The sequence below is a fragment of the Oryzias melastigma genome, linkage group LG2, assembly GCF_002922805.2.
Source record: "Oryzias melastigma strain HK-1 linkage group LG2, ASM292280v2, whole genome shotgun sequence".
NCBI lineage: Eukaryota > Metazoa > Chordata > Actinopteri > Beloniformes > Adrianichthyidae > Oryzias > Oryzias melastigma.
Genome location: NC_050513.1, coordinates 803078 through 830707, shown reverse-complemented (window position 1 = coordinate 830707; position 27630 = coordinate 803078). Strand labels below are relative to the sequence as shown.

General features: G+C 43.1%; 1 protein-coding gene and 1 long non-coding RNA gene across 4 annotated transcripts in view; one reads left to right on the top strand and one right to left on the bottom strand.

Annotated features, from left to right (window-relative positions):
* LOC112160147 (neural cell adhesion molecule 2) overlaps positions 1–27630 on the bottom strand; it is a 615672-nt gene that overhangs the window by 200458 nt on the left and 387584 nt on the right. The gene's annotated exons all lie outside the window — the stretch shown is intronic.
* On the top strand, positions 20505–24499 carry LOC112160165. Its single transcript, XR_002921619.2, has 3 exons — positions 20505–20654; positions 24145–24199; positions 24320–24499. It is a non-coding gene; the product is annotated as an uncharacterized LOC112160165 (long non-coding RNA).

The window sequence follows — 27630 nt, the reverse complement described above, 5'->3', positions numbered from 1 at the left end:
TCACAGTGATTCTTGGAGGGTGTATACCATGGGGGGGGGGCTCCACCTGCAGCGGCTCACACCTTTAAGATCTTCAAAATAAAAGCTGACAACACAGAACCTTTATGAGCAAAGCTCAAAGGCTGTTTGGTACAGTCAGATGATCACTTTGCTCTTTAAATTCTCAAAGAGTTGTGAAGGAGGTAAAAGTGTCGTGAAATGTCACGAAGAGCTCATTCTTTTTTTTTTTTTATGAATCAATGAACAAGTTTATAATCTTTAGCAACAAACACAAAAAATACAAATTATGAAACCAGATTTAATTCTAATTCCTTGAATGTGTTGGCCACAAAGAGGAAGTGATGTAAGATTTGACCAATCAGGTAGATCACAAGTGTCAAGGTCAAGGCCCGGGGGCCGGTGTAGGTACCACATCTACTCGGGGTGTCAGAACGGCTCGGGGGCCTGCGACAACTGATGACGTCACACTACGGAAACCCCACTGAGGCAAACTACTTAGCTGTTGAGATGTGCTCGGGCGCTTCATGCTCGGGTTCGCGTTTTCACGGGTTGCTCGGGTTCAACAAATTGTATTCATTTTTGCTGATGAAAAGGTGATGGAAATGCATTTTGGCCACACGGAATATGTCCAGCCAAAATGACATTGCTACATGTCCGCACTATACGAGTCCTTTCTGCTCGGGTTCTATTCATTTGTTTTCATTATACGTTTCATTGTGTAACCTAGTTCTTTTCCCTCATAATTATGGTATTTCGAATTTGAAGGTATGTCTGGTGTCATTTGTTATACCAAATTTTAATATCATTCTAATTTAAACTTCACACTGACTTACAGAACCTTATCACTGATTTAAAAGGTATGATTGCAGTTATATTTCCTTTCTAAACATGTTTAAAATAATAAATAAAATCGATTTACAAAAAAAGAGCACACTTCTCTTGGTTTGTTCATTGTTTAATTATTCAAGTCTTATTAAAACAAACAAAAAACCTTGAAAAATTAGTTAAATTCAAATCGGTGTAGAGCCACTCAAACATTGAGACGTCATCACAGCCAATCAAACATCGAGACGTCATCAGTTGTCGCAGGACCCCGAGCCGTTCTGACACCCCGAGTAGATGTGGTACCTACACCGGATCCGGCCCTCCGAGTAATTCTATCCGGCCCTCCAGATCATTTTATTTCATTGTTATTAATTACCCGATGTTATCTTGTGCTTATTTCTAACTTATATAATTTTGATAAAGTATATTTCTATATGGAGGGTAAATTATTAAAAGTTATTTAAGGTTTAAGTTGATTTATTCTGGAATAATATTCCTGCCTTTTTATTATTCATAATTATGGTTAAAAAGTAACAGTTTTAAAGTTTATAAATTGGCATTCTGCCACAATTTTGGACTATTTCGGCATATAATAAGATTTTTTAGGCTATTATTGAGTTTAAGTCTTTTAAGCTAATTTAGCATTTAGCTAATATTTTAGCTGGCTATCAATCTCAGCATCTTCAGTTATCAGCTTTAGCACCTTCAGCTGTCAAATTCAGCTTACAGCATTCACACTAGCATTATTGCAGGCTATATATCTAGTTCATAGTAACGTTACGGTTTTAAAGTTTTTGAGTTTTTAGTAAAAGTTTATCCTGTTCGACCCGCGACCTAAGGTGTGTTTTGGATTTTGGCCCATGGTATGATTGAGTTTGACACCCCAGAGGTAGAAAGTCTAGCAACAAGAATTTGTTGGCTATGTTTGAATTCCCACCACACTCCCTAACTACTAAAATCGGTAAGTGCAGGACTATGTAGTGTCCTGGATTTTAAAACTATTTTGGACACCATGCTCACTACTCTTTTTTTCAACGGCATGTATGATGTAACCCATTTTCACAAAGTTAAAATCTAATCCAAATGAGCATTTTACAATGTCTTTTTATGAGTCTACTGTGTTCTGATGATACAAATGTTTATGATTTATTGAAAAATTACATTTAAATGCTTTTTTTTTTTGCAAGAACTGTTCAAACTCAAAGCATTGTGGTCCACTAAACTAGTGTGCATCGATGCACGCTAGTTTTTCGCAAAGACTGCAGAGAAATTTCTTGGGCTCTTAACTTGGAATTGTCGGCTGGGACCGCACTAGAACATGACAAACGCACTACGTAGAGAGTAGAGAAGGAATTCGGACATATGGGATTTTGGCTCCTCTGGGCCAACGGTACTTCCTGTTTTGAAGGCCAGGGGGGAGGGGCCACTCATTCATTTCTCATTCATGGTGAACGTTCCTGACAGGTGTCTTTGCTCCGGAGAGGGGGCAGCAGTGTTTCATTACAGATTGGACCTTTGTTTGATGACCCATTTCAGAAAGAAGGTTTCAGTGAAGATAAGAACGTCCTCCTGATAAGATACAGGTAGTGGTTTTCCCCTTTTAGTGTGAGGAAGTTAACGTGATTTTTGTTTGGCATATTTTCCTGCCCCCCATTCCCTCCCCCACCCCCGGCTCTCCGTGGTCATTTCCGCGGGTCGATGGCGCCTGAATTCCAGATATCCCACAGTTCAGATCCTCTGGCCTTCTCTCAAACCCTCCACCTTTCGCTCCTTTCCTCCTCTGCATTCCATCTTTTCTTTCTCCTTCATTTCCTGCTACTCTGCCCCCCCATTCCTTACCCCCCACCCCCCATGCGCCGATTTACCAAACACATTCCTCCACCCCCTCCGTCTTCACCTCCAGAGCAGTAGAACAATGAAGGAGGGAGGAGTAGAAGGAGGAGGAGTGACCAGCATGAGCTGTCGGCGTACACTCTTTATTAAATGCATGTGTACGCACACACGCCCAGAAATTCCTGAGTGGTCATGTGGGAGAAACATCAACATCTAAGCTGGAGTCCCACATGTTTGATCGATGGAGAATTCACACTCAGATCATCAAAAAAAGAGGCGCTGACGCGCTCCGATGTCAACGCCGAGGTGGATTCATGAGAATTAAATAAAATAAAAGTTTTGAAAACATGGATGCAAAAATAAACAGCAGGAAGCATGACAGGTGTGATGATCATCCACTCAAACCAGGTTTAAAAAAGTGTCAGGAACCAAACTCAGCTGAAGCAGAACATCAATGTTCTGGCGGTCTCGTGTCTTGGACAGAAGTGACCACGCCCCCTTTTACATACAGTGAGCTAAAAACTGCAGCTTCAACAGCTGCTCATTTGATGGTGCTGTTGTCCGAAATGAGCTGTAACCAGTAAAGCGCTGGATGAGAAAAAGCATCTGGTCTTTCTCTGTGGATCCTCTACCTTCTGTGGACTCCAAACATGACTGAACTTCAGGTCCTGTAAGACGATGTTCAAGTTCTGCTGAACCAAACACAGATCTCACCTCTGGACTTCTCTTCAGTTCCTGTTAGAGCTCTGTTTCCTCCACCACGCATAAATGTTTAACTGGTCTTACTGAATCCCGACGTTGGCCCGAGGCCAGCAGAAGTTGGCAGAGAAGAAAAGAGGAACAGAACGCGTCGTTTAGAACAGCAGTGAAGTCTGGTTGAGGAACAAAGATAAATCTGTGCTTTCTCGTGCTAAAAGGGGGTAAAAAGTGGTGGAACAAGTTGGAGAAATCAAACACACATCAGTTGATGAGTAACCAACCCAGAGACCAACCGGTTGGTTAGACTCTAGTTTGGTTAGACTCGACGATGGAACCAGCCGCTGATAATTGAAGGACGTTATTTTAAAGGTTTGTATCGAGTTCTACCAGTTACACTAAATCCTAAAGCCTCCTCAGATGTTGGGTTTTATTGAGTCCAAAACCAACAAGTATAAAGTAAAACTAAGCTTAACTTTTCCACTGAGGGAACTTTTACTCACAAATCGGAACCAGGAACGATAAAACTATACTTATGCAGTACCTACAAGACTTCTAGAGTCACACTGAAGGAGATGGCACTGCCATACCAGATGGTAATGGACCAACGTTGTCTTGCTCAAAGACAATTCATCGTGTGGACAAGCAGAGCAGGAACTGATCCTGCGACCTTCCTATCAGAGACTGCCCAACATCCTGGATGGACGGAGGGACGGATGGTTGGATGGATGGATTATTGGATGGTTGGATGGATTCTTGGATGGATGGATGGATGGATGGATGGATGGACAGATGGATTGATGGATTCTTGGACAAATGGACGGATGGATGATGGATGGATTCTTGGATGGATGGATGGATTCTTGGATGGATGGATTCTTGGATGGATGGATTCTTGGGTGGATGGATGGATTCTTGGATGGATTGATGGATTCTTGGATGGATGGATTCTTGGGTGGATGGATGGATTCTTGGATGGATGGATTCTTGGGTGGATGGATTCTTGGGTGGATGGATTCTTGGGTGGATGGATTCTTGGGTGGATGGACGGATGGATGGATTCTTGGACAGACAGATGGACTGAAGTTCCATCTTGTCTTTCTCTGATGTTTGGTGGATCACTTGAATACCTGGCCGTGGACGTTGACGGTTGGTGGTGTTGTGGTTTCTAGCTGCTCTCTTTCCGTCTGCAGACAGAAGTCTGATAGTCGTTCATGTTTCTTAATATCTGCTCTGTGTGTGGAACTTTCCACATTCTGTATTACGTTGCAATATTTGATCCAAAGAGAGCAGCGATTTGTAGGAAAACGGGATCGAGCTGCATCCTCATCAGAAGCAGAACCTCTTCTCAAACCTCAAGCATGCAGCTGCACTCACAGAGTGACCACAGATGTGCAGCTCGGTGGCTGCTGGTCTAGTTAGGGTGTGTTGATGAAAAAATGATGACAAACTCTGAGAGGAATTCCTGGAATGCCAGAGGATCACAAAGCCCATTACTTCTTCAGAACCTACAGCATGCAGATGAAAGCAGCTCATGAAACAACCCCTGTACGCTCAGAGCGGGCATCTGAAGTCTGGGGGGGAGCAGGTCACGATCCCTTCATTCCCCTGGAGCTTTGAACTATTAGCTCTCGGCCCGTCAGAGGTAGACCACTTCCTGGCTTTGAGCTCTCATTTCAGAAAGAGGAACATAAAAGGAAGAAAACACACAGTGTGCTTTCAGGAAGTGGCAGCGAACAGGAAGTTGGCGAGCAGAACTGCAGTCCGACACTGAGCTTTGTTGTTGAGCTTTTCTGCTCGACTGAAATAAACATTTCTCCTTTGGTTTCATCTGGAAGTGGTGATGCAAATGGGCATGAGTGGATTCCTGAACACTTTAAAGACGTGGTTCCTTTACAGGAAATGAGCCCTCTGAGAACGTGGCGGCCTTTTTTCACCTGCATCAGACACCCACCCACACAAGCTGTGCGGGTCGGGTCATTTCAGGTCCGTGAGAGCAACACACTGAAGATTATCTTCATGCATTTTTGACTGGGAACTGCAGCAGCTGCAGCCAGGGGTGGAAAGGGGGGGAAATTCAAGTCCACGTGGTGCGAAGGTTCACAATCTGGCTGCCATGACGGTTACGTAACGGCAAGGAGGAGGAGAAGAGGAGAAAACGGAGAAGAAAAGCAAATGATGTCACGCGTTTGACAGTGAGAGGCGAGGATGGAGCCAGAAAACAAAAACGTTGAGACGGAGGACTCAGGAGCCTTCTTTGGCTAAAAAAGAAGAGAATGGAGCTCTGTGGACACTCTCTGTGGACAGAGATTTTTACTCCTAAAGAATCAGTCAGACGCCCACATTTGACAAAACAACCAACAGGAAGCCCCACAGACACCTCCTCGTCTGCTCCGGGCTCGCCGTTTGCAAATGTAGCCACCCCCGCTGTTATCGAGCCCGGGTCACACTTCCTGCCTTTCTGCATCAACACGAGGGGGTCTGGGTAAAGACGGAAGACACGCCCCTTTCTGTTCGGTGCCTTCCTGCCATCTCCGCCCACTCCTCTCAAGCAGCAGGAAGTGAATGGACCCACTTCCTCCTCGCCGAAAACAAATGCAGAAGTGAGGAAGACTCTCAGTTCTCCGTCTGAGCCTCTTCATCGTCCTCTTCTTCTCGGCACTGTTCCGCATTTTTAAAAAAACTGTTGTTGAGCCTAAAAACAAAACTTCAGAGTTTTTGACTCAAGATTTTGGGCAAAAATGTCTCGTGAAGCATTCTAGGACCAGAAGAACAATGTTCTCGTCTTCCAGCAGTTTGGTTTGGTTTCATACTCCAAACCGTCTGAAGGAATCCTGCAGTTCCAGCAGCGGCTCATTCGGGGGCGCTGTTGTCTGACATGAGCACATTAGAAGAAGGAGGGAAGAAGAGACTGAGCGTCACAAAAATTTTGAACAACCATTAACATGATCATTCCAGTAGATTGTGAAGGAGAAAAACTTCACAATCTACTGGAATGATCATGTTAACAATTAAAAAAATTCCAATACATCAAAGAACATGGACATTGGAGCTCCGGGGTTAAAGGGTTAAAGAGTGACGTTGTTGGAGGAGAAAAGTCTCTGCTGGTGTGGCCACATTGTCCTTCAGCAGGTTATCGGGGCAGTTTTGGTGTAGCAGAGGAAGAGACGGCCCACATTCTTTAGTGATGACCTCATCTTTGGGGAAAAAAATGAAGGAACCCAGAAATCTGCTTTAGACATTCATTACACAGCGTTCTGGATAAAGAGGCAGAACGCAGGAAAATGAGATCTTTGTGTGCCCCCCCACCCCTCCAATGGGACGGAGGCGTATCTTATCACACCCTCCATTACCACTGATAAGAGGCCAGATTAAGAAATTCCAGCATGTTTGTCCAAATATGGCGGCCTGTAGGAAATGAGCGACTGATGGGACTCTGAGCACCTGAGGGAAGGTTTACTGCAGAGAGATTTGACATCTGCAGAGAAAAGCTGTTGCAGTGGGGTGGGGGGGACTTCCTGGTAGCCCGTTTTCCTCAGTTAACTGTAACAGTCAGTCAGACAATGACCCGGCAGGCTTTTCCTGCTGTCAGTGATCTGTGAGGAGCAGAGAGGCCATGACTCCCACCAGGAGGGAGGGACAGACAAACCCTGGGACCACATGACCTGCAAACTTGTTGTAAACCAGGGGTCCCCAAACTTTTCCTTGTGGGAGCCACTTAACTGTTTTCTTCTCTGATGTGGGGTCGGGGTCAGTTTGTAGGCTAACAGAAGAAGTGCAATGCTGCATTTACACCGAACGCAGCCGAGGTGTCAAATTCGCGTCTGCCACCTCTCTTTTGACGCCTGCCAAATTTACTGCTCAACGCCTTAGCTAAATTCCAAATTAGCCTCAAAAAAAAGGAAAAAAAAACTAAGTTAGCCAAAACAGCTAGCATGTTGCTGAAATATAAGCTAAATGCCTAAAAAACTGGTAAAATGTGTACTTTTGCCAAAATAGCTAGCGTACAGCTGAAATATTAGCTAAGCTCCAAATTAGCCTAAAAAAAATCCTAAATTAGCAAAACAATAAAACAACAAAAAAACCCAAACAGCCTAGAAATCCTTAGTAAATGCCAAAACAGTTTAAAAAAAACGATCATGAAAAGAGCTGAATATTTTAATAGCTGAACGAGCTGAAGAGTTATAGACGTCCAAAAAAACATACGGAAGAAAAATAATCATAAGAAAATAGAGATAAAGTGAATCAATACAGTGTGAATGTCAATAAATATTCTATCCCCTCCCATCATAGTTTAGACTGGAGAAGGTAGAATAAATGTCATGTTCCATGAGAGTCTTGATGGTGTGGCCTGGTCCGGCCCGCGGCCCGTAGTTTGGGGACCCGTGTTCTGAATCAAATCAATTCATTCATTTTTGGAACACACCTATGAAAACATTCTTAAAATGTGACAAATATCAACGGTATCTGAGAACTGGACTGAGTGACCCCTCCCCCACTGGCGTTCCGAGCAGGAAATACCTGCAGATTCCCATAAACAACCGTTACTATTGTCAGAATAACCCTTTTTAACATGTAAATAAGGATTGTTATGATTTGTTTAGGGCTGCACGGTGGCGCAAGTGGTTAGCGCTCTCGCCTCACAGCGAGAAGGCCCCGGTTCGAATCCCGGCTGGGACCTTTCTGTGTGGAGTTTGCATGTTCTCCCCGTGCATGTGTGGGTTTTCACCGGGGACTCCGGCTTCCTCCCACCGTCCAAAAACATGCTTCATAGGTTAATTGGCGACTCTAAATTGCCCCTAGGTGTGAATGTGAGAGTGGATGTGTGAGTGATTGAGGCCCTGCGACAGACTGGCGACCTGTCCAGGGTGTACCCCGCCTTCGCCCTTCAGTAGCCGGGATAGGCTCCGGCACCCCCGCGACCCCGAAAGGGACACAGCGGTCAGGAAAATGGATGGATGGATGGATGATGATTTGTTTAATTTACTGAAATCATTACCTGACCAATCAGATGTCTCGATAATAGTAGGCGGAGCCTACTGTTCCCCACATCCAACTTTTTGAAATGTTTGACAGATTTTGTGTGGTCCACTTTCAAGTGATAGGGGTGTGGCCTTCCAACACGCTCACTCCTGATTGGTGACAGTGGTTGCCATAGAAACTCAGACCGACCACTGCTTAGTGACAATGTCTGGCTATATACAGTCAATGATGACATCACACTCGCCAACTCAAGTTCTCAGATACTTGTCAATCAAGTGACCACGCCCATAATAACAGTCTAAATCAGGAAGTAGAAGCATTAAGCCAAAAAATGCTCCTCCCACCTGTCAAAGATAATTTAAAAAATTGAGATCCTGCTGATCCTCTGACTATCCATTCGGATCTCTGACCTACCCGGCTCCACCTTTAAGCTACGGAAACACTGAGCATGTTAGCGTTGGTTCTTGAACGTGCATTTAGCCTATGGTGCTCACACTGGGCAAGCAGGGAGGGGCTTCTAGTCCTTTTTCTTTTTCTACTGTTTTCTAGCACATGTTTGCCTGCTGCTGTTGGAAGAGGTTTGGTGTGAAATGTCAAAGCGGTGTAAATCTGGGGAATCTTGCTCCAGGCTTTTTCTTTCTCAGCTCGATTCCGATGAAAGAAAGACTCAATGTCATAGAATTCCGTTCAGGCACAGACGGTAATTATTATTTCTCCTGCATGATCAAACGGTTAGCATTTCCATGATTTAAACAAGGACGCCACCATAATTGATGAATAAATCCGATGCCCTGATTGGTCAAAGTTTGACCAATGGAGAAAACAGTCTTAAAAATGAGTGTTCCTTTGAGGAATCCATCAGGCTGTTCCGGCGCCACAATCGCCCGCCATGTGATACAGGCTGCAAGCCACCTCGCAGGATCAACAAAGAGCCAGTCATTAAGGAGGTCCAGAGACTCGTGCGTCACGTTTCAGACACACACAAGGTGACATAAGTGGGGCAGCAGCGGCTTGCTGCAGCGGCTCGGTCTAATGCCTGGAAGGCGGCGGCGGCACAGCAGGAATGTCTGCTCTGCATGTGTGCAGAAGTTCAGGTGTCCACGCTGCAGATGAAAACAGGGATTACATAAACTCAGCTCTGATTGGCTTCTTCCAAGCATTACCACTAGAAGCATTGCAGGGGATTATGGGTAATATATCAGACAGATCAGAGCAGACTGTCTGTCTGGTGGATTGTATCGATAGTAAGGCTCATTGCAGTAAAAGGTTGATCCAGGAAATCAAAATATAAAAAAATGTTGAGATTATTCCTGGTTTTCACGGCCTTTTCACAATAAAGGCTCAACTGTGCATGAGGACAAAAGCCTTAACCGTGCAGAGCAGTCTGAGATGATGAGATTACATTCTGTGGTTGCATAAGAGCAGGAGGATCTGTCTATTTTTGCCACTTCAGCAGAACGTATGCTGACTTTCAAGTTTTTGTTGTTGTTGCATATTTTTTACATTAAATTATGATTTTATTTAATTAAAAAATATATATTTAATTTTGCAATATAAAAAAGACATTTAATTTAGATTAATTTACTTAGTTTTTCTTTGTAAAACTGTTTCAAACCATCATACTACCACTACCATGTTTGGCAACATGGTTGGAGATTTTTTGTGTTTTTCATTTTTTTAATCCTCTAAAAACTACAATTTCTTCACATTAAGTACCATTGAGAAGCTCCAAATGTCCAAATAAGGAGTTCGTTCAGTGGTTGGGAGGTTATCAGGTATCGAAATGTCATCTAGAGATGAGAAATCTGCATTGCTGGTAGTCAGGAGGATATATTCCAGAAAGATCATCACGGATCCACATTTGTCCAAAAGTCTCTTTCTGACTGTTGGATCCTGACCTCTGACCTGAACCGAGCGGACTGAGGCCTGCTCTTCCTTCTATCTTCTGCTGCTCCTTCAGGACCCCCTGGAGGAGTCCCCTCTCTATGGAGCTTCTCCTTCTGTTTTCAGTTTTCTCTGTTTCTCCCAAAACCAACTGGGTTCATTTGTTATCTCCTTCCGTTCTTGTACTTTGAGGGTTCAGACTTCTCACTCAGCTAATTTTCTAGCTTCTAGGCGGTCGGTGTCACATGAATTTACATCTTTGTGGGGAATTTCTGACATTGTCGGTGCGGAGGAGGACAAACCTTCGTGGCCCATGGCGGCAGCAGGATGGTGCACGCTCGACCTCGTCTCACCCCGCAGACACGCCCCCGCTCGGCAGCGCGGCCTGACGCTCTTCCCCTCGGCTCTGCAGCAAAGAGGCGGTGGCTCGGCCCGCTTGAGTCAAAGCCATCGATTTGCTGGTGCCATCTGCTCGCTGTTGGCCCGGCGCACATTTCCATGACAACACAGCATTGATGAATGGGCTGTTCATGTGCAGGATATTATTCTCTGCTGCAGACCAGATGAAAGGCCTCAACGTAAACTCGGTGGTCAGGGTGAACTGACGTAACTGGAGAAACATTTTGTTTTAGCGTCTTGAATAGGAAAGTAGATCAACAGCAATAAGATATGAATGAATTTTATGAACCAATAAGTCGTCCGCGACGCTTATCCTCCCATGTTTCAGTACCTCCTTTTTAATTAATCCAGTCAACTTATAAGAGGTCAATTAAACCCTTTAACCCACAAGTCATGGCCCGGGGGCCGGATCCGGCCCTCCAAGTAATTCTATCCGGCCCTCCAGATCCTTTTATTTTATTGTTATTAATGACCCGATGTTATCTTGTGCTCATTTCTAACTTGCTTCATTTTGACAGAATATATTTTTATAGAGAGTAAAATATTAAAAGTTATTTAAGGTTTAAGTTGATTTATTCTGGAATAATATTCCTGCATTTGTATTATTCATAATTATGTTAAAAAGTTTAAGTTTTAAAGTTTTAAAACTTGGCATTTTGCCATCTATTTTGGAATGTTTTGATATTTTAGGCTATTTTTGAGTTTCGCTAATATTTTACCTACATGCTAGCTGTTTGGCTGGTTTAGGCTTTTATTTATAAGTTTTTTAGGCTATTTTGGAGTTAGGCTAATAGCACTAGCTACAGGAATTGTATCTATTTTGGGATTTTTTCAGTTTTTTAGGATATTTTGAAATTTGGCTATTTTTTAGCTACATGCTAGGCTCATTTGGCATTTAACTAATATTTTAGCTCAGCTTTCAAATCACCTTTAGTGTTTTCAGCTATCAACTTCATTGTTTTCAGTTATCAATTTCAGCATTTTCAGCTATTAGCACTATCATCTTAAGTGACCGATTCAGCTTACAGCACTAACACTAGCATTATCACAGGTAATGCCATATATCTAGTTCATAATTATGATAAAAAGTTATGGTTTTAAAGTTTTAAAAAAGTAGTTTTAGAGTGTTAATTAAATGTTTATCTTGTCCGTCCCGTGACCTAAGGTGTGTTTTGGATTTTGGCCCTTGTGCGAGTGAGTTTGACACATGTCCTTTAACACCTAAGGCGTCGCTGGTGACGCTTAAACACAAATTCTTTAACACACTGTGACTTTTCAACCGTTCCAGCAGATCCTTCAGAATCTCCTGGAATTACATTAATCATGTTGAAAAGTTACAGAAAATCAAAGAACATAAACACTGGGGCTCCAGGGTTGCTAGCTCTGCTAGTGTTTAGCATCTCCCAACGAGAAACAACGATGCTGAGAATACAGCACTGTGTCGTTTTCTAGGACACAGTTTCTCCAGAGTGGCAGGACTTCATCAGAACTTCACCTCCGAGTTGTGGGCGTGACTGTTTGACCAAGAGCAACCCCGCCCCCTCTTCCCCTCCCCAGTGCTGAGAGAACGGAGCAGGGAGCTTGTAGCCGACCAGCGTATTTTCTTTGTAACAAAAACAATCTTTTGACTTTTTTGTGCTCCTGATAAACCATGATTTGAGTAAAGAAATAATCAGAAATGCATTTTGATCCTCATTTTCTTTATATATCATCAGGAAAAATCTCACAAGAACATGTTAAAACATCAGGGCAGAAGGGGTTTTAAAGATTTGAACTTTAAAAGCTTCTGCATTTAAACAAAGTGTTGACGTTTGTCTTTCTTTATTAACGTTTACTGTACTGAAATACATATTGCATGTCATCCACTTTGACTAGTAAACCAGCGTTTGACCTGAAAAAGCACATCAGTTGATCACTAAAGTTTACTCTGTGGTTCATAGAAAACACTCAGCTTCCCATGAATTCTCTCGGTCTTTTTCTGTAAGTAGATCCACTTTCCTGTGACCTTTTCTAGTGAGGTTTCAATTCCTCTGAGGTTTGTCCACTTCCACTCAAACACAGATAAACACATTCTGTCCTCTGGTATCTGACCACTATAACAGTCAGGCTACTCTAGAGAAAAGCATAGTTAGACTTTGAGCTGCAGGTTTATCTTTTGTGCTAATAAATGTTTTCAACTCAGTCATTTGTTTCTTATTGCTCATTTAAGTCTGGACTGAGGATGGAGTGCAAAAAAAGAAACGACTTTAAAAGAAATGAAATGAATGATTTCCTGAAGAACAGATTCAGGATTTGCATCTGTTTTATCATTTTACATTAAAGAAACACTTTCACTTCTGCGTTGAAGCTGGTTTGAAACCAAAAGTGTGGAACCAAAGCACTTAACCAATAAGGGAGTGGAAACACAATAATGGGTTCAGCGTCCAGTCATGAGCTTTATCCTTTAATACCAGAGCTTCAGCTCAGTGCTTACATTCTTTCGACAGCCATAAGTCTTCAGCCGTTGGTGCCGATAACGTAGCCTTGCATCAACATTTTACATTCGTAAAGTGTTGCATATCACTGCACTTCTCATGTGAAAAGTTGATTTTTGTTATTTAAGTTGCCAGTGACATATCTGGTATCAGAAAGCCCAAGAGCTGGTCAACCCGTTTGCTCAAACTTAAGAAGAGTGAGCTTCTGATCAAAACAACGTCAAACCACCAATCGACTTCAGTCTGTCTCAAAAACGCAGCATTTCTGCACATTAGAATGAAGCTAACAGATCACTGCCCATTTCATAGATACACTTGGTGTGTGTCTTCTCTCCGGACATTAAATCAGACGTTATAGAAACGCATCAGCACTTCTAAAAAGTTTGTTTTGACTGGCTGATTCTTTTTGCTTCAGACATGATGATGCTAACCTGTTCATTAGCTTCTGTTTGGCAGCAGTTTCTCCATATTTGATGTATTTTAATAGCTGACCTCTTTAGAAGAATTGTGTTAGAAATGTTTTGGATGTTGACGTGCACGCCGTCATTTCTCTAGTGAGGAAATGTTCTTTGAAATGTGGTGTCTTCGTGTGAATCTGCAGCCTCCGTGTCATAATGCGACCTTCATCTCACAGACCGAGTCCTCGTACTCCAGCGCCAGCAGAAGCCCCTCCCAGCAGCCTCAAAAATCATCTGTCTTCCCGGTTCCTGATGGGTTCTGGGTTCTTTGGTGTCAGATAGCAGCTGTTTTGTCTGCAGCTTCATGTCATATGTGCAAAAATATCCAGAAGGGCCTTTGAAGGTTAATTCTAACATAGAATTCTGTTTTCTACTTTCTTTTGTAATGAAAAGTCAGATCTTCTCCGGCGTGAGAGCATTCTGGCAGCAGCCTCTGTGACTGACAGGAGCAGTTCAGTCTGACTGAATGCTTTTCCTTTCTATTGCTGGGAGCACCAGTCGTCCTATTTTCATCCCCATCCCAGACTCTTAGTCCGTCTGAGACATTTCTGCCTCCAGAAGAGCATCCCTACTGCTGACCAGCACAGATGTGCTAAAGTTAGAGCTCCTGCAGCAGCAGGGAGCTTCTCGGTGGTCTGTGAATTGATTAGTTCCCATCAGTCGTCTTTGTGGAGACTGTGTGCAGGAAGGTGAGGATCCTGAATGTTGGAGATCTGTAGCTCCACCTCAGTCTGCTCTGCTGCCTCTGGCGCTTTGGAGAAATGTCCCCCTGGTATCCATTCTAGATCTGACATTTCATACTCGCGGTTTACACAGATACAATGACGGTCCAGCACTTTGAGAGGGGTTACGTAATGATTCCAGCCTGCAGGTTGAACCGGTTCTGAAGAATAGAGACCATCAGACTCCAGGCGGCATAAACAGAACTGGCACGGAGGCAAAAGGATCTGGTAAAAAAAAAAACGGATCAATAGACAACGTAAAGAAGATTTGACCTTTTAAATAAATGTATAGAAAAAGACAAAGTCAAAGGTCATTTGACTTACACACATGGATGGAATGTATTTATAGAGGAAACTGATTTTAGGATGTTTGATCAATTTGATGAAGTAATCAGTCCATAAATACAAAGAATAAACACAGAAGATTATGATGTGATGCCAAGAGGAGGACTACAGGATGAAAGCAGGATGACTACAGGATGACTATAGTATGACTACAGTATGACTATAGTATGACTACAGGATGACTATAGTATGACTACAGTATGACTACAGTATGACTATAGTATGACTACAGTATGACTATAGTATGACTATAGTATGACTACAGGATGACTATAGTATGACTACAGTATGACTACAGTATGACTATAGTATGACTACAGTATGACTACAGTATGACTACAGGATGACTACAGTATGACTACAGTATGACTATAGTATGACTACAGGATGACTATAGTATGACTACAGTATGACTACAGTATGACTATAGTATGACTACAGTATGACTATAGTATGACTACAGTATGACTACAGTATGACTACAGGATGACTACAGTATGACTATAGTATGACTACAGTATGACTATAGTATGACTATAGTATGACTATAGTATGACTATAGTATGACTACAGTATGACTATAGTATGACTACAAGATGACTACAGTATGACTACAGTATGACTATAGTATGACTACAGTATGACTATAGTATGACTACAGGATGACTATAGTATGACTACAGTATGACTACAGTATGATTACAGTATGACTATAGCATGACAACTGTACGACTACAGTATCACTACAGGATGAAAGCAGGATGACTACAGTATAACTATAGTATGACTACAGTATGACTATAGTATAACTATAAGATGACTACAGGATGACTACAGTATGACTATAGTATGACTACAGTATGGCTATACTATGACTACAGTATGACTATAGTATGACTACAGGATGACTACAGGATGACTACAGGATGACTACAAGATGACTACAGGATGACTACAGGATGACTACAAGATGACTACAAGATGACTACAGGATGAGTACAGGATGACTACAAGATGACTACAGGATGACTACAGGATGACTACAGTATGACTACAGGATGACTACAGGATGACTACAGGATGACTACAGTATGACTACAGTATGACTACAAGATGACTACAGGATGACTACAGTATGACTATAGTATGACTATAGTATGACTCCAGGATGACTACAGGATGACTACAGTATGACTATAGTATGACTACAGGATGACTACAAGATGACTACAGTATAACTACAGTATGACTATAGTATGACTACAGTATGACTACAGGATGACTACAGTATGACTACAGTATGACTATAGTATGACTACAGGATGACTACAGGATGACTACAGGATGACTACAAGATGACTACAAGATGACTACAGTATGACTACAGTATGACTATAGTATGACTACAGTATGACTACAGTATGACTACAGGATGACTACAGTATGACTACAGTATGACTACAGTATGACTACAGGATGACTACAGGATGACTACAGTATGACTACAGTATGACTACAGTATGACTACAGTATGACTACAGTATGACTACAGGATGACTACAGGATGACTACAAGATGACTACAGTATGACTACAGTATGACTATAGTATGACTACAGTATGACTACAGTATGACTACAGTATGACTATAGTATGACTACAGTATGACTACAGTATGACTATAGTATGACTACAGTATGACTATAGTATGACTACAGGATGACTACAGGATGACTACAGGATGACTACAAGATGACTACAAGATGACTACAGGATGACTACAGGATGACTACAAGATGACTACAGGATGACTACAGGATGACTACAGTATGACTACAGTATGACTATAGTATGACTATCATGAATATCATTGTCTGAACGTTCTCAGGCTGCAGATGAATGAAGCTGCTCCTCACCGAGTTTGTGATGTTTGTTATGAAAAACCAAAGATGGAGGATGGGCCTGATTCTGGGAAATAACCTCACTCTGATCTCAGAAAAACAGGCGGAGGATGATGAAGAGCAAGGGGGAGGAGTCATTTTCATGCACCTCCTCCAGGGCTGAGGGTCAGATAAAGATTACTAAAAGCTGCAGAAATGCTCCTAGAAGGAAATCTTTCAGCTTGCTCCATGTCTTGTCTACAGGAAAAGAACACATTCCTCATATCGTCATGTCCTCATTGATGGTCAGCCCAGTTTGTTGGAAAAACTGGAGGAATTTAGATCCTCCTGGAATGAGCTGTTTTGGGAGGAAAGCTGACACCCCCATGTCCGAGTTTCCCACCTTGTCCTGCAGAGCCCAAACTGCTGGAGATGCTCATTTCCAGTGAGGAATGAGCTGAACGCTGCAGCAGAGTAAATGTTTACATTCTGCAGAGATGAGGCTCACTTCTTTGGAGAAAGGCTGGCTCGCGTCCTCAGAAGGAGCACGTTATCTCTGGGGCTTGTTGGGGCTGTTGTGGCGTCCTGTAAAAAGCTGTGCTTGATGGTGAAACAGCTGGTTTTCCCTGAAACTGCACGTCTCTGCAGCTCCAAACGCGTGCTAGAGCTGATTACAGAGTAAAGGTGTTTCGTGTTGCAGCAGAAAAAGCCTTCAGTACTGCTGGGACGGCCCGAACACCCATCACTGGTTGTTGTTGTGCTGGTTTTGGCGCCGGGCCCGCTCAGGACTGCTTCGGGGGCAGAAGAGGGCACGAGGGAACAATGGGGGCGTGGGCGGCGTTTAGCCGTCATGTGCCAGAACGGCAGACCGAGGAGAGTCGCTGCAGGTCTGGGAAGGAGTCCAGATAGACTCTGGATGGTAACACACTGGGGAGGACACGTCTGACCAAAGCTTTCTGTTAGAGGACACACTAACAGACAAACGACAGGCTCCCGACTAAAGATTATTCTAGAAACATAGAACCGTCAAAGTTCATCAATCCAAGACGAGAAATCACCTCCTTCACTTCCTTGTGTTCACTAAACTCAACATTGACTCGATCTTGAACTGTCTCAGCTCCTCATGTTCCAAAGTCCGCCACCTTTGGCCTGTTCGATTCCCTCTTCTTCGGGTTGTTTCATCTGATGGTAAACAGCGTCTGCAGAAGCTGCTCCCAGTGTGGTAAATGAGTAAAAGAGTTGACCTGAAAAGCTGTGCACCCAAGCAAACTGAAACCACCAAACATCAGAGAATTCAGAAGATTCCAGAGTTTCCAGAAACATTTTCAGCTTAATGTCTGACAAATCAAGAACTGGACTTTCAAAAAAGGAAATCCATTTTGTTTCGTCAAAGTCTCCACCTTCTGACAGCCTCAGTTGTAGTTTCTGCAATAGAAAAGTTCTTTAGAAAGACTGAGCTGAGCCCTGCATGTTTTCACCATCTTGGCCTTGGTTCTTAGTTGGTTCTGGCAGAACTTGAATCTTTGCACATTTGGATGTTGCAGGATGAACCTCTGAGTAGAGGGAGCACTATGGTAGCTTAGATGATTGAAAATTGTTAACCTTTAAAGTTTCATTGGAGGTTCAGGTTCACCACGGGCCTGAATGAGAATCCAGCAAAGCTTTCTGGGAAACACGTCAGGTGTATTTGTGTTACAAAGAAAGTGTGAATCTTTACTGTCTTACTGTTGGAGACAACATTTGGACCAGTCTGACTGAAGCCACACTTGGAGATTTATGAGTTTAAATCATTTTCTGATGTGTTTTTTTTACTCTAAAGTGAACATTATTCTGTTTGAAACTTCCTCCTCCTCACAAAGGTCACGTTTCAGATGAAGTTTGGCTTTTAAAAGTCAGTCTGGCTGATACTGAGAATTTCCTGCCAAAAACAGCAGATTCTGGAGAGGAAGTTTGTGCAGAAAGACTTCTCCTTTTGAAATGACCGAGCGAAACAAAAGGCCTTTTCACAAACACACAAACACACACGAGGGGCTTTCAGCAGATCCCGACTGCAATAAAAACCGCAAAACATATCAGCCGAAATCCATCAATGATGGGTTTTTTAATGGGAGCATGAAAAGGTCAAAGGTGATACAAAGAATTTCCTGTTTTCCCTGTTCAAGCTGCAGCTTTCTCGCTCAATGCCTCTAATCTACTTTAGGGTTTCTATTAAATTGTAGAAAAGGATAAAACAGAGTTCCATTCATGCCGCAGAAATGCGATGGCAGCAGCAATTCTTATAGTAATGTCATGTGTTTTTCTCTGAGAGCTTCCACCTCCTTCAGACGAAACATGTGGTGCAGAATTCCTCCGATGCCGAAGAGAGTCGACTAAATGCAGCTTTTGTGTTGTGTGGGTTTCCTCTGTCCTCATAGTCGATTCTTGCTAACAAAAGCTGCAGCTGACCTGATGTTAGCTGCTGCTCTCCCTCTAAACTAGAGTAAACTCATAATGAGGGAAAGGTGTGGAGCTCTTTGCTCATAAAAGCTGCATTTTTCCTCGTCAATGCTGATGTGACGAAGAGAAAACGAGCTTCAGGGTCCTGGTATGCAGAGAACACAGCATCCTGCCGTAACTGGCTGTGATGTAAACGCTTTAATGAATCTCAAGATGAGGCAAAAGTTTCCGCTAACGAGGGCAAACGCAGCATTTCTGCCCGTTAACATCACCTGGCCTGCACTGGTGTGTTGTGTCAGCAGTATGGTACGCTCCTCACACTCACTGCCAGCAAGACCTTTCATTTATCCGCGTCCACTTCATCCTGGTGTCCATGGCAACAGTCTATAAACAAAAGCAAATACTTTGTTTTGCAATAACATTTTTAGGGAGGCACTTATACTTTTTGTTTGCCTAGAAAATAGTCTGATGTTTTGCATGCCAAGAACAACAATAACAAACTAACCAATATCCAACCAGCAGCTAACCAGTGGGTAATAAATAGGTATCCAACAGGTAACCACCAGCTAAAAATCAAACATTTCCTACGTAACCATCAGTAAGTAACCAGAAACTAACCAACAGGTAACCAGCAGGTACCCGGTAAGTAACAGCAGCTAGTCAGCAAATAGCACCAAGTAACCATTAGACACACGTCAGCTAACCAGTAAAACACCTAAAAGTACAAAGTCAGTAGCCAGCAGGTAACCAACAACTAATAAGCAGCTAACCAAAAGGTACCCCAGCATCTAAAAAGTGGGTCACTTATCAGTTAACCAGTAGATAACCACCAGGTAAACAACATCTAACTTGTGTGTGACCAGTAGGTAAACAGGAAGTGATCATCAGGGAATTAGTGAATGACTAGCAGGTAGACAGCGGATAAGCAGTTGCAAACGAACAGCTAACTAGCATGTAATCAGTTCTTAACCAACAGATAACTAGCAATTAACTGGCATGTAACAAGCAGCTAACCAGATAGTAACAACCATTAACTAGTACTTAACCAGCAGGTAACAACGGGTAACTAGTATGTAACCCACATGGAACTAGCTGCTAACTAGTATATAACTAGAAGCTAACCAGCAGGTAACCAACCACTAAATTTTTGCTGATTAGCTGGTAGCTTGTTGCTAACATGTTGATAACTAACAGGTAACTAACATCTAACAGTAGGTAAGCAGCAAGTAAGCAGCAGTCGTTTTATAGGTAGCCAGCAGCTAACCTGTAGATAACCAGCAGCTAACCAGCAGCTAACCTGTAGATAACCAGCAGCTAACCTGTAGATAACCAGCAGCTAACCAGCAGCTAACCTGTAGATAACCAGCAGGTAACCAGCAGCTAACCTGTAGATAACCAGCAGGTAACCAAACAAAAAGCTAAACGACCTCTACAGTCCTCTAAGTATAGAGTAGTGAGGAAGTCCAGACAAACCTAAACCTCCATCGGAACTTCTTACCTGGCAGACTGATCATTAACTGTTGGATGACAGTTGGTCAGTAGAGATCACTAGGTAACTGTCTGACCGATCTGACCATAAACAGGTTGGTTCACAAAGTGGCCACCATCTGTGTGTTTGTTTTGTAGCAGGAAGAACCAGCAGCAGCTCCATCAGTGACACCTCAGATTCAGGCGCTGTCCTGAGGCCAGGATTCACTTCCTCACCGTTCGACCGAGTCAGGTGAGAGTGTCAGACCTGCAGCTCCAGGTATCAGCAGAAGACATGGAGGTTTCCTCCAGGTCACTCAACTGTCTTCATAAAGGCGTGAAAACAAAGACGCATTCCACGTATCGTCTGGATTTCAGATAAAGAGGCAGGTTTGACCTGAGACGCTATCAGACGTCCTCAGAGCCAGACGTGACCTCATGGGTCAGAAATGTCGATCTGGACCTACGTCTACTGGATGGGAGGCAGAACCAGAGTCAGTAGGCCAAGGAAACTGAAAATGAGCAATTATTTCAGGTTAAAATCATTAATTCAATGTTTACTTTCAGTATTTTACTCCTTTAGTGAGTTTTAAGGTAAAGGTTTCTTTATGTTTACAGAAATGTGCATTTGTCACATTTTCTCACAGCTGTTTTTATTTTGTTTTTGTTTTCAGGGCTCAAACACTAAAATGTGTCGTGAAATGTTTCCATCTGCGAGCTGACACACATCATTATTATTTATCACAGCGTGGAATCATTTCAGAACAGAGAACAATGAAGACAATCACCAGAGGAATCTGGCAAACAACAGAATTACCGAGCAGAAACGATGATGAAGCTTCACGCCTCCTGCTACCTGACCTCGCCGTAACTCGCCGCTCTTATCGGGTCTGAACCGGTCTGACCACATAGGAAGTCAAAACAAACTCTATGTTTCACACATGCAGCTGGAGGTCCAGAGGATGCAGGGGGCGTGGCCTCCTGTCACACATGAACAGAGTCTCCATTCTTCAGGCTCCATTGAGCCGGAGCCATCAGAACATGTGCAGATAATGTGCATTTCAGCCTCCAGGGAGGAGTTGCGCAACAATGCCTTTGAGCAACAGTTTGAGCAAGTCTGGAGTCATCCTGTCCTCATGATGCAAGAGCGTGAAGCAGTTCAGTCGGGACAACCATCAGAGCTGTGGTGAAAAAAACCCCGTTAACCTCAGGACCTCACAGCAGGAGAACCACAGATTCTTTATGGCTCAGACGTGCTACAGTGTTCCTCTAGGCCGAGGACAGAAAAAGATGAGCACAGGTGTTCCAGACCTCACCAGAAACCAAAATTACCTTCCCAAAGACTCTCAAGGATTTAGGATGTGATGGACCAAAAGTCCTGGGAGGAGTTTACATTTTTGTTCAAGCTGACAGCCTCTTCCTAAAATCAAAGAAACTTTGGTCATGGTAGTAGAATTTGAAAATCACATTTTTTGCCACGACTCAACTGGCCAGCCGTGGGCCCTCTAGCCACCCCATAATAACTTCAACACTTCCTGTAGCTATTCCTGACATAGATATCCACGATAGATATCCGCGTGAACAGAGAAGGGGTTTTCCTGCTGCAAATATCCGACATTAAAGTCAACACGTGTTCTCTGGGATGTGTCTAGTTCCAACTCAAGAGGTTCCAAACATACGTGTATAAAAACAGACGTGTCTTCACGGAAGGGAAGGAGGTCTCCTGCTTCCTGATTTGTCTATTTCATGGAGGAAATGCGGGAAAGTCCCAGAAGGAGAGAGGAAGATCCAATCCCACAGTGCTTGCAACCTTTGAAGCAGGGTGTCAAACTCAATCACACAGGGGGCCAAAATCCAAAACACACCTCAGGTCACGGGCCGAACAGGATAAACATTTATGGAACACTCTAAAACTACATTTTTAAAACTTTAAAACAGTAACTTTTTAACGTTACTATGAACTAGATATATAATAATGCTAGTGTGAATGCTGTAAGCTGAATTTGTTGCTGAAAATGCTAGTGCTGATAGCTGAAGATGCTGAAATTGATGGCTAAAAACACTGAAGCTGATAGGTGAAAACACAGAAACTGATAGGTGAAAACACTGAAGCTGATAGCTGAAAACGCTGAAGCTGATAGGTGAAAACACTGAAGCTGATAGGTGAAAACGCCGAAGCTGATAGCTGAAAACGCTGAAGCTGATAGCTGAAAACACTGAAGCTGATAGGTGAAAACGCTGAAGCTGATAGCTGAAAACGCTGAAGCTGATAGCTGAAAACGCTGAAGCTAATAGCTGAAAACGCCGAAGCTTATAACCTGACAGCTAAAATATTAGCTAAATTGCCAACTCAGCTTAAAAAAACTAAACATAAAAAATTAGGTCAGCCAAAACAGCTAGCATGTAGCTAAAAAATACGTAAATTTCAAAATATCCTAAAAAAACAAACAAAAAAAAGCTTAAATTAACCAAAAGAGCTAGTGTTTGAATATTAGCATAATTCCAAAAGAGACTAAAAAACTTTTAAAAAAAGCTTCAATTAGCTAAAACAGCTAGCATGCAGCTGAAATATTAGCTAAACACCAAAATAGCCTAAAAAATCTCCAAATAGTCCAAAAAGCTATAAGAATGCTAATTTTTTAAACTTTAAAACTGTAACTTTTTAACATAATTATGAATAATAAAAAGGCAGGAATATTATTCCAGAATAAATCAACTTAAACCTTAAATAATTTTCAACATTTTACTTTCCGTAAAAATATATTTCGTCAAAATTATACATGTTAGAAATAAGCACAAGATAACATCGGGTCATTAATAATAATAAAATAAAACGATCTGGAGGGCCAGATAGAATTCCCCGAGGGCCGGATCCGGCCCCCGGGCCTTGACTTTGACACGTGCTTGAAAGGAAACATCAGCATCATCTGTGAAAGGGTGAAGCTTAGATCAGCTCCACAAAGAAGTTTCCATGGCGATCAGCAACCATCTGCCACCGGTGCTGCGGTGAGAATCATGGAGTCACAGAGGAGGAACATCTTCTCCCAGGAGTGTGAAGTTTGGTGGAGGGAGGATTATGGTGTGGGCTGATCTTCAGGAGCTGGGTATGTTCCCCTCAAAAGGATCTCTGAGTTCTTCAGCAAACCTGTTCCATGGTTCTATCTGTGGTTTGGCTGCTTCCAGTTCCAGCATGGCTGAAAGACTCAAATCTGACCCTGGACCTGTCTGCAGATCCTGAACATCTCACACTCTGACCTCACCAAAAACACTCCAACCAGACGTTACATTCTTTAAACATCTCCAGTTTCCTCTGAGGAAACATCTGAACTCCTGCTCTCCCTCCTTCCTCAGCTTCCTGCTCCAGGCTGCTGCCTGTCAGTCAAAGCGGGGCAGGACAACGCCTGTTACCCCCGCGTGGCAGTAATTAAGCGGGCCTCTTGTGGGGATTAGCCGGGTAATTAACATTTATGAGGAACCTTCCTCCAGCGAGAGAGTCAGTCTACTATGACTTCCAAACACTGAATAAATCCTCATCTCCAGAGGAGATGGCAGGTGATCCTCCAAACTGGCTTCTCTCTCTATTGGGAAGTCTGGCGTGAGCCGCCGTCTTGGACGTTTTTGCACTAATCGTGGCGGAGATCCCATGTGGGAACCAGTCAACATGCTTTTTTGTCTGAAGGAACTGATGTGAAAAAGGAAAATCGGCATAAACAAAGTTAACTTTTTTATCCTTAAACTTTCAGAAAAACTTCACAAAGCGACGCCCAAACAGAAACCAAAAGTGTGAGGCCTCCTCAGGTAGAGCATGATCAGCTTCACTGCTGAAGACCATTTCAGCTGCAGACACCAACACAGGAAGTGATGTCAGCAGCCCACACTCAGCCACCTCTACTTCCTGTTCTGTTGCATCTCTTCCAGATTGAAGGCTGTTGGTTCTCCACTTCTGCAGACTCTCTGTGGTGATTTAAACATTCTAAAGAAGACGACTGAAGAACACAGAGATGTTTGGGTTTGTAAACCACGTTACCATGGAGACAAACCAACATCTAGAACACAAAGCTGCCATCAAATAAACAACAAACAGCCTTCTGCATGTCACATTCAGCTCCTCTGATCTAAATCCTTCATGTCTGTGCTCAAAGTTCTTAGATTCTTTAGAACGTCGAGTGTTTCAGTTCCTAGCGAGTCTGTAGCATGGCGGTAGCATCAGCTTAGTATGTCAGTGAAGTAAACACAGGAGCCACCAAACCCAGCTCACCTCTCAGTGTGGGATGCTGGTGCAGGTTCCTCCACGGTTCCTGCTTACAACTACAGACATGTGGAGTCCATGTGCTGCCACCACACCTCCTACAGCAAGCAGGGAGGACCAAACTCCTCCTGGAGGAGGAACATGGACTTTGGTTCCTTCTGGTTTCAATAGATTTGTAGATGTTTATCATTATATATATTAGCGATGACATTTTTCTTTTAACCCTTTAGCACCGGAGCTCCAGTGTTTTTGTTCTGTGATTTACTGTAACTTTTTAACCGTTAACACAATCATTCCAGCAGATTCTGAAGGAGAAAAGCAGTTTTTCTCCTTCAGAATCTGCTGCACGTGTCAAAGTCAAGGTAATTCCATTCGGCCCTCCACATCATTTCATTTTACTGTTATTATGGACCCCGATGTTCTCTTGCATTTATTTCTAACTTGTATGATTTTGACAAGTACATTTTTATGGAGAGTAAAATGTTGATAGTTATTTAAAGGCCCGGTTCCACAGGACTCGACGGTCATGTCACGGGTAAGAAGTTTGGAGAATCTGCCACACACGTTTAGACGCGTAAACTTTATGCGTGTTTGTGGAATAGCAGTGATACAGACACTGGAGTCCACTCCACTGCCAGAGCACTGCTCTATCGTGTGTCCTCCCACGCTCAGCCGTCAAACAGACTCTGTAAGCAGTGGTACAAACCGAGGCCGGCCGGGGAAACGGCCGTCCCACAGCCGTGCATGAACGTAGAATTTCGCCATCCATGCGCGTTTGCCGCGTTCGCTCCACAGCCCGATCTCGCACTGAAACTGCTGTTGACCTGCTGGTCATTGCACGGCCGTACCGCTGGTACCACATGCCCGTGGTCTAATTTTTGTGCAGTTCAGAAATTCTTTCCACGTGTAACGGCGGGCATATTTTGTACCGCCTGTATTCGCGTCGATTCTGCTGCCGTTGCACTGCCAGTCCACAGCGTCTGTACCACGGAGAGGACATTTCTTCAGTGCTCCAGGCGTGATATGTCCATGAAAGCCAGTGGGACCGGGCCTTAAGGTTTAAATTGATATATTCTGGAATAATATTTCTGCCTTATATTATTTATTGTTTTAATAAATTGACATTCTGCTAGCTTTTTTGACTGTTTTGGAGCTTACTAAGATTTTTTAAGATATTTTATAGTTCATCTAATATTTCAGCTACATGCTAGGTGTTTTGGCTCAAATAGACTTTAAAAACTTTTTAGGCTGTTTGGGTGAAGGCTAATATTTATAGCTAGCTGTTTTGGCTAATTTGGCTTTTTTCCGTTTTTTAAGTTATTTTGAAGTTTGGTAATTTTTTTTCAGCTAGATGCTAGCTGTTTTGGCTAATCAAAAACATTTTTTTTTCTAATTTCGCATTTAGCTAATATTTTAACTGGCTATCAGCTTCAGTGTTTTCAGCTATCAATTTCAGCATCTTCAGCAGCCAAATTCAGCTTCCAGCATTCACACTAGCATTATCGCAGGTAATGCTGTATATCTAGTTCATAATTATGTTAAAAAGTTACAGTTTTAAAGTTTCAAAAATTCCGTATTAGTTTATTCGGCATAAGGTGTGTTTTGGATGTCGGCTCCTTGCGACATTGAGTTTGACACCCCTGATCTACAGGAACGATCGTGTTAACGGTTGAAAAGTTACAGTAAGTTAAAGATTTTGTGTATAAGCGTTAACATCGACGCCTCACGTGGTAAAGGGTTAAATTTGTACATTTTAGGGGTGGGGTTTATGATTGACAGCTGGGTTAAACCAAATAGAGCTTCAGACTTCCCATTGGTATGAACGCCTTTCTAAAGTTGGCCCCGCCCACAGGCCTTGTTCTCCCCTGTCCAGAATTTAGCCACGTCTGTGATTATTCTCCCTGAACATTTATATTGATGGATGCTGTAGTCCTGTCAGAAATGTCCCACACTCAGAACACCAAACGGAGTAGCTGGGGGTTCAGCAGAGATGCGTTTGAGACGCCAGGAATCCCAGCAGGAAGGAGCTTTTAGTGACCACTTCAAATGAAATGTCTGAACATTTTGGGCTTCTGCGTTCTAAACACTCGTGTTCACAAACACAGGTTCATTTTAGGATCCTCCTTAAAGAGGGCAGATGATCTTTAGACGATTAAGAATCTGTCAGTTTGACAGATTCATCCAGCGCTGATATTTGGTTCATGTCAGTGATGTTTTGGTCTGAGCTGAAGCTCCTGCTCAGCAGTAGCCATCATCACTGGTTACCAGGCAAGACACCCTGGAGGGAGTGGGGGGGCTTAGCTCATCACTGACAGCCCACCCACCTCCCTCAGCTGCTTTAAAAAAATAAAATCATCCAACAGGATGAGGCAGCATTTCCTCCTCAAACCAAGACCCCCCCCCAAATGAAGCCTCATTAGGAGCAGCTGGTTGAGCAGAAATCCACTTACACTAACAAGGATTAGCAGGAGGTGTTCCTGCAGAGGACCGCATCAGGACTTTGGGTTTGTGGAGTTCACATCACTACTGAGCACAGCTGACAGATGAATATCTTCACCCCCCCTTACATGAAACCTCAACAGCTGATTCAGCACAAAACTGCAGGTCAGCCGAGGAGAATCATAACCCGGTTCTACCAGATCAGAACATCCACCTCTTCCTGATCCAAATCCTCAGATCAGAACCAGAGGAAACGTGCAGGGAGCTTCATGAATCTGAATGAACCACACGGAAGAACTCTGTTAGTAACAAATTCTTTTATTACAACATCTGACAGCTTTTTTTTTTTTCAACATCTGGTGAGGGTTTGTGGCAGAAACGCAGCTGCTGGGGGGGGGAACAGAACTCTGATTTTACAGTTTAAAGCAGAAACAGAACCAATCAGGATGACATTCCTCATTTCAGAGACAGGTGACCCCTCCCAAACGCCGAAATCAGTGCCGCAAGGGGCGGGGCCACATTACAAGGTAAGCAGGTCCCG